A 9,725-nucleotide genomic window follows, 5' to 3' on the forward strand; every position below is an offset into this window, starting at 1 on the left:
GTCTTCATTACTGTGTGCAGGCTTTCTCTGCTTGTGGCGAGCAGGGGCTACTCTTCCTTGCAGTGCAAGGGCTTCTCATTGCAGTGGCTTCTCTTGTTGCAGAGCACGGGCTCTCGGCACGCAGGCTTCAGTAGTTGTGGCTCGCGGGCTCTAGAGCGCAGGCTCAGTAGTTGTGGTGCGTGGGCTTATCTGCTCCGCGGCATGTGGGGTCTTCCCGGACCAGGGCTCGAACCTGTGTCCCCTGCATTGGCAGGCAGATTCTTAACCACTGTGCCACCAGGGAAGCCCTTAAAAGTTCTTTAGAGAAAAGGAAGATGGTACAGGTCAGAAACTCGGATGTTGGGACTTCCCTGGTGGTCCAGTGGTTAAGAATCCCTGCTTACACTGCAGGAGGCACAGGTTCGATCCCTGGTTGGGGAACTAAGATTGCCACATGCCGCGTGATGAAGCTAAAAAATAAAAATTAAAAACAAAGAAAAAAAGAAACTTGGATGTACATAAAGAAAAGAGGAGAGGGAATAAGTGAAGATTAAAACAAAATGAAACAAAACAAAAAACCCTTCCTTTAACCTCACATTCTCCTCTAGAATCTGCCCCATTCTCTGCTCTCGCTCACAGCAAAAGTCTTCAAAATAGTTGCCTGTAGTTGCTGTCTCCACATTCTCGCTTCCCATTCTCTTCTTAAGCCCCTCCACTTGAATTTACTCTCCAGCACTCTGCTGAAATGGCTCTACACAAAGATCACCAGCCACCTCCAACTTGCCAAATGGCAATGATCAATTCTCTGTCCTCCTTTTCACCTCCTCACAGCTGATTACTCGTTCCTTCCTGAAATACCTTCTTCTCCTGGCATCCAGAAACCCACACCCTCCCCCCTTTTCCTCCTGTATCACTGAGCACTCATTCTGAGTCTCTTTTTCTGATTCCTCCTCCCCTGTCTCAGCTGCAAATGCTCACGTGTCTCAGGGCCAGGTCTGGTCCTCTCCTCTCATCTCTTCACTGTCTCTCCTGAAGGCTCCTCATCCAGTCCCCTAGCTTGAAATATTATCCCTATGCTGATGTCACTAAGTTGAAATCTCCAGCTCCGATGTCATCCCTCAGGTTTAGAATCATACATCAAGTGGCCTATTTGCCCTCTCCCCGTGGATGTCATACGGACATCTCCAACTTAACATGGCCTCCTCCCCTCCTCAAACCTGTTCCTTCTCCCATCTTTCTTTCTATAGTTAATAGCACTACCAATCACTCAGTTGCTCGGGACAAAATTCTAGAAAGTCATTCTTTTTTTTTTTTTTTTTTTTAACAGTCTTAATCATTTATTTACAAAGACATGAACTTGTTTCTATTTGGAAAAATAGACTAAGTGACACAACTGGAGAATACACTTATTACTAACAAAGGAGATTGAGAAGGAATAGGCACATAGTAAAATAACTTCAATATAGTTAATGTGAACTGGAGAAATTTCCCATTGTAAGTAGCGTTGAATCTACCAGCCTCACCACCACTATCATTACTACTAAAAAACGAAAACGCATTTGACTAGAAGGGGAATTGGTTTTTAAATACGCGTACAGAATACATTTTGTCAGTATTCTGCCAGGTATTCAGAATCTAAATCATTCGCCAAAGAAGCTATTCTAAAATCTTAAACTTTCTAGTCAAATGAGAAAAGTAAAAACAGGAGCAAACCTCACTTTTTTGTTGTTCATCCCTTGAACTATTAATAGTTGCATGAAAAGTTATTGCGAATGATTAGGCATATAAGTCTATCATATTTCCCACTCGGTCAATTTATTTGAAGCCCGTTACAAGACATGTAGATTCGCAGAGGAAACTTTGTTTACTTACCGTGATTATCAGTCTTCAGGTGAACCACCTAAAATCAGAATGTGTTGCCGTGTCCCTTCCGAATCACTTAATCCCTACCAAATTCCGATTAAAGAAAATGATGGCTCTTGGAGACCATTAGGAATAATTATCCCTTCTACAATCTATAATTCGATCGTGGATAATTATGTGATGTAACAATAGAATAATTAGACTTCCTTCTCTCTCTGCATTTGTGTGTGGCATAATCATGCCACATTTGCTAAATATATTTTTAAGTGACCTATTAAAATTAGTCAGCTCTATAAATGTCATGGCTCGGAAAGGTTTAGATAATTGCGATGCATGTGGTGCTCAAGACTGTATTTTAGTTTCCTTCCTTAATACTGGAAAAATTAATTCAATAAAAACTTTTAGACCAAATTAGTTCAACGGGCTAGACACTGCTGGGAGATAAGTTAGCAAACGTGACATGGAAATCATTATGGATCACACAGTCCTGGAGAAGAGAAAGACATTCCTCAAAAACCACACAAATAAATAGATATTTACAAACTAGGATAAAAGTGATGAAAGAAAAAGCATAGTCTTCTGTGTGTGAGTATGATAGGATTTCAGAAGTTTTCCCGGAAACAGCCGTCTGTGAGCTGAGATTCTTTGATTGTTATAAAATATACATAACTTCACATTTATCATTTTAACCACAATTCAGTGGCATTAAATACATTCACCATGCTGTGTAACCATCAGCACTATCTATATCCAAAATTTTTCATCTTCCCCAACAAAACTCTGTACCTATTAAGCAATCATTCTTCCTCCCTCCCTCCCAGCCCCCGGCAGCCTCTATCCTGTTTTCTGTCTCTATGGATTTGCCTCTTCTAGATACCGCATAAAACTGGAATTGTACAATATTTGTCCTTCTATGTCTGGCTTCTTTCACTAGAAAGTCCTTCTTGATTCTTCTCTTGCCCTCAATCCCCACATCCACTCAATCAGCAAATGCTATCACCTCTCCCAGCAAATTATATCCAGAATGAATGCAGTCATTTCTCACCACCTCTACTGCTATTCGCCTAATGGGAACCACCATTACCTCTCACCTGGCCCAGTGCAACAGTGTCTCGGGGCTGCCCTTTTCCTCCATTGTTTGTCCTCTCAGCAGTCAGTGTGATCTTTCTGAAGCAGAAATCACATCACGTCACTCCTTTGCTTAACAGCTCCAAATGCTTTCTTTTGTATAGCCTGTTTCCGGCAGTGTGTTTTTCTGTGTTGGAAATTATTTAATAAGTAATAGGCGACTGATGTTGGTTAACCTGCCGTTTTTCTAGCATGCTAACATTTTTTTTTTTTTTTTTTTTTTTTTTTTGCGGTATGCGGGCCTCTCACTGCTGTGGCCTCTCCCGTTGCGGAGCACAGGCTCCGGACGCGCAGGCCTAGCGGCCATGGCTCACGGGCTTAGTTGCTCCGCGGCATGTGGGATCCTCCCGGACCAGGGCACGAACCCGTGACCCCTGCATCGGCAGGCGGACTCTCAACCACTGCGCCACCAGGGAAGCCCTTTTTTTTTTTTTTTAGCATGCTAACATTTTGAAGCGATCTGTGCCCAACTCCCTCACCATTAAAAAGGCCTGAGCGATATACGAAGACCCTAAGCAAAAAGCAGGACATCTGCAGACTTTCCTTTAGTACTAGTGTGGCTGCTTTAGTGCTTTCAATGGTGGCTGTGGTCTTTTCTGTGGTAAGCTATCTGTCCAAGCTGTGAGTACAGATGAAGAAGAAGATGCTGCAGAGGCATTTCTCCCATATGGGAAAAATGATGAAAAATAAAAAGGCTATGTCCTGAATCATTTATTTAATTTCACTGAAGATGGTCTTTATTAGAAGTGAATGCCCTCAAGGGCTCACATCTTGGAGGAGGAAGCTAACCCAGGGTTTAATACTGTGAAGGATTAACTGGTGGGGATACAGGACACAAATGCCATAGAGACGTAACTCCACTATTACTACCATTGGAATTGCTGTTGCTTCCTCAATGCTCCGGTTACCATGTTCCTTGGGTTTTGAGTGGTTTTCCCTAACCCTACATTTCCTCATAAGCCTTATGATTTTTAGCACACATTTTTGCAGAATGTGAAGTTTTTCAGAGGCATTGTTGTAATAGAAACATCTGTACTTATAAAATCCAAACTTCTTACCACCCTCAGTCCCCATGTTATATCTACCTGCAAAATGTCCTGAATCCAATCACTTCTCACCTCTTCCACAGCTACTACCTAGGACTACAGAGCATTCTTATTCTCAGAAAAAAAGCTTCTTGGCACTAATGCACCAGGAAGCAGAGCTATCTACAAAAGACCACAATTTTTTTTAAAAAGATCCCTTTAAAATATAAATCAGATTGCATCAACACTGTTTAAAGATCACCTCTCTTGGGGTGGGGGATAAATTGGGAGTATGAGATAAACAGATTCACACCACCGTATATAAAAATAGATAAACAGGGCTTCCCTGGTGGCGCAGTGGTTGGGAGTCCGCCTGCTGATGCAGAGGACACGGGTTCGTGCCCCGGTCCGGGAGGATCCCACGTGCCGCGGAGCGGCTGGGCCCGTGAGCCGTGGCCGCTGAGCCTGCGCGTCCGGAGCCTGTGCTCCGCAACGGGAGAGGCCGCAGCAGTGAGAGGCCCGTGTACCGAAAAAAAAAAAAAGATAAACAACAAGGATTTACTGTATAGCAAAGGGAACTATATTCAATATCTTGTAATAAACTATAATGGAAAAGAACCGAAAAATGAATATAGATATATACATATATATGTATAACAGAATCACTTTGCTCTATGCCTGAAACTAATATAATATTGTAAATCAACTATACCTCAGTTAAAACCAAGTCCAAAAAAAGTTAAAAAAAAATCAACTTTCTAACTGCTTCCTATTATATTCCAAATAAAACCCATTCCCTTTCCATGGCTCTCAAGCCATGCCTCAGAGTCTTTTTGTTTGCTGCTCCCTCTTTCTGGAACTATCTTTCCCCAGCTCTTCACCTGGCAGGTTCTTTCTCATCATTCAGGTACTGGCTTAAATGTTATCTCCTCAGTGACCTTCCCTCCTTACCACCCTAAAGAATTTTCTCCCCCACTAAATCGATTTGTTCCCAGCATCTACCATCTGAATTTATCTTTCAAAAATATATGCACTGTCTATCTCCCCTCCAATTTCCCCTTGTTCATTCCCGTATTCCCAGACCTAAAACAATGTTTGGGCCACAGTTTGTATTCACTGAATGAACAGATTAACTAGTACTGAAAGTTTTATAAGCGAATTCCTGATTGCGTGGGACTCGGACATAAAAAGTTCTAAGATTTGCAGGCCTGTTCTTGTATCCCATGGATATTCTTGAACTCTCGCATTCACTCATTTGAAGAGGTTCATTTACTTCACCTTTGTCCCTGTCATCATTCTGGGAGATTTCAATATCTAAGTGGAACTGGAAATGAACCTCGGGATCTTCATATTAAGATCGTGAGTTTGTAACAGAGATATTGGTATATAGAGATATGCAATAGAGAGTCTTCTCACCAACTGGCCCAAATCCCTACTCTCTTGCAGTGATACTGGCCTTTGCCTTTGAATCTGGCTCTTGTTTTTACATTTTCATCAAAGATGGAGCTACTTCTACTGGTTAGTGATGATGTGTATAGTCCGATTGGAAGAGACCTAGACTAGTTTGTAAAGACGCAACATTTTGGTAACATTTCCGGTTGTCTGCAGAGCAGGTAGAGAGAATAAAATGACAGGGAAGAAGAGCATCAGGAGGTCAGAGAATGAAATCGTTGTAGGAATCAAATAAATGGATTTTCCAATGCAAATATTCCACTATTCATTCAGGAAAGACATTTTCTATCCAGGAAGATTTCCAGAAATGAGGATTCCATAAGCTTCCTACTGAGAGGTCCTGTCAGAAAGCTTTACCTATCTTACCAAGGCCTTTTGCTATGATTCAAATCCAGTTCTGCATGAAGATGAAGAAAAAGAATGTAATAAACTGTAAAATGAAATTTTTTATGTTCCCCAATAGAGATTAACTCTACCTGTGAGCCTGGTGTTTTCAAACTCTTATCTCATTGGTTTTATATTACAGATAACTGTTGTTACTCCCCTTCTCTTGCCCTACTTATTCTTCACATTGTTCTAAAAATGTGGAGATTCTCACAGAATATAACATTCATGAGGATGGTTCCCACCCCTGAAAAAATATCTGATTGTCTATTTTGTGCCAGTTATTGTTCTAGGCACTGGAGAGACAGCAGAGCCCAGGAGAAAGCCATGGCTATTACAGAGCTTGCAAGGCAGCTGGGGGGAGAAGGCAAGTAAATAAATAAGATAATCTGTTGCTGTGAAAAGGATTCAACAGTAATAGCATCAAGGGGGAGAAGAGGGTGGTTTACTGACGGTCAGGATTTCTAAGCAGGTGATACTTAAGCAGTCTAAAGGATGAGAGAGATCCAGATTGGCCGGGGAGAGAGCAGCCCAGGCTGAGGCATGTGCAAAGGTCCTGGGATAGGAATGAGAACCCAAGGTGATGGCAGTGTGATTGTGATGAGTCTGGAGAGGCAGCAGGGCAAGGTTACTCAGAGCTTTGTGCTCAGGCCGCAGTAAGGAGTTTGAACTTTATTCTAAGTATGACTGGAGCATTTAAATAGAGAGCCATCAGGGCACTGTGGGCAGTAAATGTGGTAGAAGTGGACATGGGGAGAAGCGTTCAAATGTTGGGTGTATTTGGAGTTAGAGCCAACATGGCTTGGATGTGGGAGGCGGAGAGAGAAACAAAAGGCGATTCCTAGATGTGGGGTTTGGACAGTTGGGCTGCTGAGGTGGGAGGACTGGGGGAAGAACAGGGTCTTTCATTCCAATATTGGAATCAACAAGAATGATGACAAGGACCTCTTCAAATGAATGAATGGGAGTGTGCAGGTGTATCCATAGAATACATTCATTCATGCAACAAATATTTGAGCCCCTATTAAGTACCAGGCACCGTGCTAGGCTCTAGAAATGGTATTGCTGGATCACTGACACATTTTTTTTTCTTTTTTTTTTTTTTTTTTTTTTTGGTACGTGGGCCTCTCACTGTTGTGGCCTCTCCCATTGCGGAGCACAGGCTCCGGACGCGCAGGCGCAGCGGCCACGGCTCACGGGCCCAGCCGCTCCACGGCACGTGGGATCTTCCCGGACCGGGGCACGAACCCGCGTCCCCTGCATCGGCAGGCGGACTCTCAACCACTGCGCCACCAGGGAAGCCCTGACACTTTTTTTGGGCTGTCTTATCTCAACATAGATGACAGCTGCCATTTGAGGAGGGTTCATGCCTAATGCTGCCTTTATTCTCACTGCCCCTCCTGCCCCACTTCATCTAGTATGTTAATAGATACACACTGGCCCAATCTATACTTGCTAATGGGCTGAATCAAATTAAATAGATGCTATAGTGAGTGTAAACACACCAAGAGTCTAACACTACTTGTATCTTAATATGGTAAGCAATATATTCGTAGTAAAAAGCATTGAAATGACAAAAAAAGCATTGAAATGATACACAAATTTTTATTACCCTAATCTATAATTTCCTGAGAACCGCCTGAAAACCAAAGCTTATCTTGTTCATTTAAAAGATAGTTTTGGGAATTCCCTGGTGGTCCAGAGGTTGGGACTCCATGCTTTCACTGCCAAGGGCCTGGGTCCAATCCCTGGTCGGGGAGCTAAGATAAGATCCCACATGCCGCGTGGCGCGCCACGGCCAAAAAAAAAAAATTTTTTTTTTTAAGTAAAAGATAGTTTTAAAATAAAGAAAAACAAGAGCTCAAGATATCACATTTTCAAACTTTAGACATAGTTGAGTCTAGAAATTTTTACATTAAGATGTTGCAGGTTTATCATTATTATCAAAGTCCCAATTTCTGTGAAAAAGCTGGAAATGGCAAATCGAAAAAACGGTTTATTCTTAAGAGCTTTGCTCTTCTAACATTATCATTGCTATTTCAGCAGAAACATTACAAAGGGGTGCAAAAAGTAGAATACTGGCAGCAGAAAAGCCATCTTTGTGCTGCTGCTGAGCTTTTAACATTGTATTATTTATTTTTCATTTTTAAAATTAAAAAAAAATTTATAAAAGATTTTATTGTCCGAGCTTTCTTTATCTAGGCTGGGACCACTGGTGCATCTTCACCACACAGCCCGGAAATGCTACAGATAACTAAACTATAAACACAAGCCAAGCTAAAGATGCTATTTGAGCGTACTGTATCTAACAACAGTATCCTCTTGGTTCCAAATGAAAATTGAAACAAGTCTGTAGGACAGATCTGAACACCTAAAAAATAAACTTTAAACTGTTAAGTATTTTTCTCAAGCAATCGATCCATGCGATAATGGGTGTCCAAGAATTTAGGCTATTTGCAATAGCAATTAGTGATTTTAGAAAGGGATAATTTTAACATTTTTTCTCACATCAGGTTGTATTGCACTTAGAGAGATATGAACAAAGCCAGTCAGGTAAATGAAGTGTGGTAAGAAGCAAAAATAATTTGAGCAAACAGATTTTTTTACACTAATTTTATTTATTAGGACATATCACAAGACTATTTATAGTGCTTCATAACTTGTGCTTTTAAAAAAGTAGAGGGATTTGAAATTAATCTCTGGATTACTGCATAAGTGGTTTTAAGAAAGAACAACTTGAAGAGCAGCTTCTTGTTCTTATAAGTTGTTCATTTTTCTGAAGCATTTATGAATATAGACTTTAAATGAATAGAAGTGACTGTCTTAAAAAAGGCATGCAGTTTGTAAATCTGAGGCTCAATAAGGAAAAAATAATGTGTAAGAATATTGACAAATATTCACAAAGGGCACATTTCTAAGCCTTCCGCTGTTGCCCAAGCCATGGCATTGTTCAAACTAATTAAGAGCACTTTTTTTGTTTGTTTGTTTTTGCGGTACGCGGGCCTCACCGCTGTGGCCTCTCCCGTTGCGGAGCACAGGCCCGGGAGCACAGGCTCCGGACGCGCAGGTTCAGCGGCCACGGCTCACGGGCCCAGCTGCTCCGCGGCACGTGGGATCTTCCCGGACCGGGCCACGAACCCGTGTCCCCTGCATGGGCAGGCGGACTCTCAACCACTGCGCCACCAGGGAAACCCTTTTCTTTCTTTTTTCTTCTTTTTTTTTTTTTTTTTTAATTTTGGCCTCACCTTTCGGCTTGCAGGATCTCAATTCCCGGACCAGGGATTGAACCTGGGCCTCAGCAATGAAAGCACCAAATACTAACCACTAGACCACCAGGGAACTCCCAAGAGCACTTCTTGGCATTATTTGAGGAAGGTATATTCAGAAAACTAGCTAACTCCCACCTTTTCTCCAAGCCTCAGAATCACCAAATAATTTACATCAGGAGAAGATTCCACTCTAAAAAGAAAGAGATAGTGGCTTCCAGATTGGCCAGATTTGACAACGCATGGCTCGAGAAAGAGTCCAGGGTTACTTGAGAAGGAAGAGATCCTTGGAACAAATTACTCCAATTTTGTTGTCGGGTTTCTTTTGTAGAAAGTAGTGATGGTTTCAAAGAGTTCATTAATATTGGCAAGACCAGTAATATTCTTACCTTCTAACGTGAAGTTTCAAGTATGTTCCTATACAAGGTACTTGCAGACTCAGAGGGCAGGGCATTCAAGCCTTTCAAAGGCGTCTCTGAAGCAACTTCTGGTTCATGCACTCAGGGTTGACTACATTATGTGAAATCTATACATATCGTCTTAAGGAGCAGTACTCCTTAGAAACTGTTGGGTAATTGTTGAGCATTGCTGTGCTTACAATCCACCCGTACATTTTAATTTTCTTTTG

General features: G+C 41.8%; 1 long non-coding RNA gene across 1 annotated transcript; it reads right to left on the bottom strand.

The window, feature by feature from the left end:
- On the bottom strand, window positions 1–1,019 carry LOC136793434 (uncharacterized). The gene is made up of 3 exons (XR_010838694.1): window positions 958–1,019; window positions 384–449; window positions 1–297 (listed from the first exon to the last, which is right to left on the bottom strand). It is a non-coding gene; the product is annotated as an uncharacterized lncRNA (long non-coding RNA).
- Between the last annotated feature and the right edge of the window lie 8,706 nt (window positions 1,020–9,725).

The sequence above is a fragment of the Kogia breviceps genome, chromosome X (assembly GCF_026419965.1).
Source record: "Kogia breviceps isolate mKogBre1 chromosome X, mKogBre1 haplotype 1, whole genome shotgun sequence".
NCBI classification, from domain to species: Eukaryota; Metazoa; Chordata; class Mammalia; order Artiodactyla; family Physeteridae; genus Kogia; species Kogia breviceps.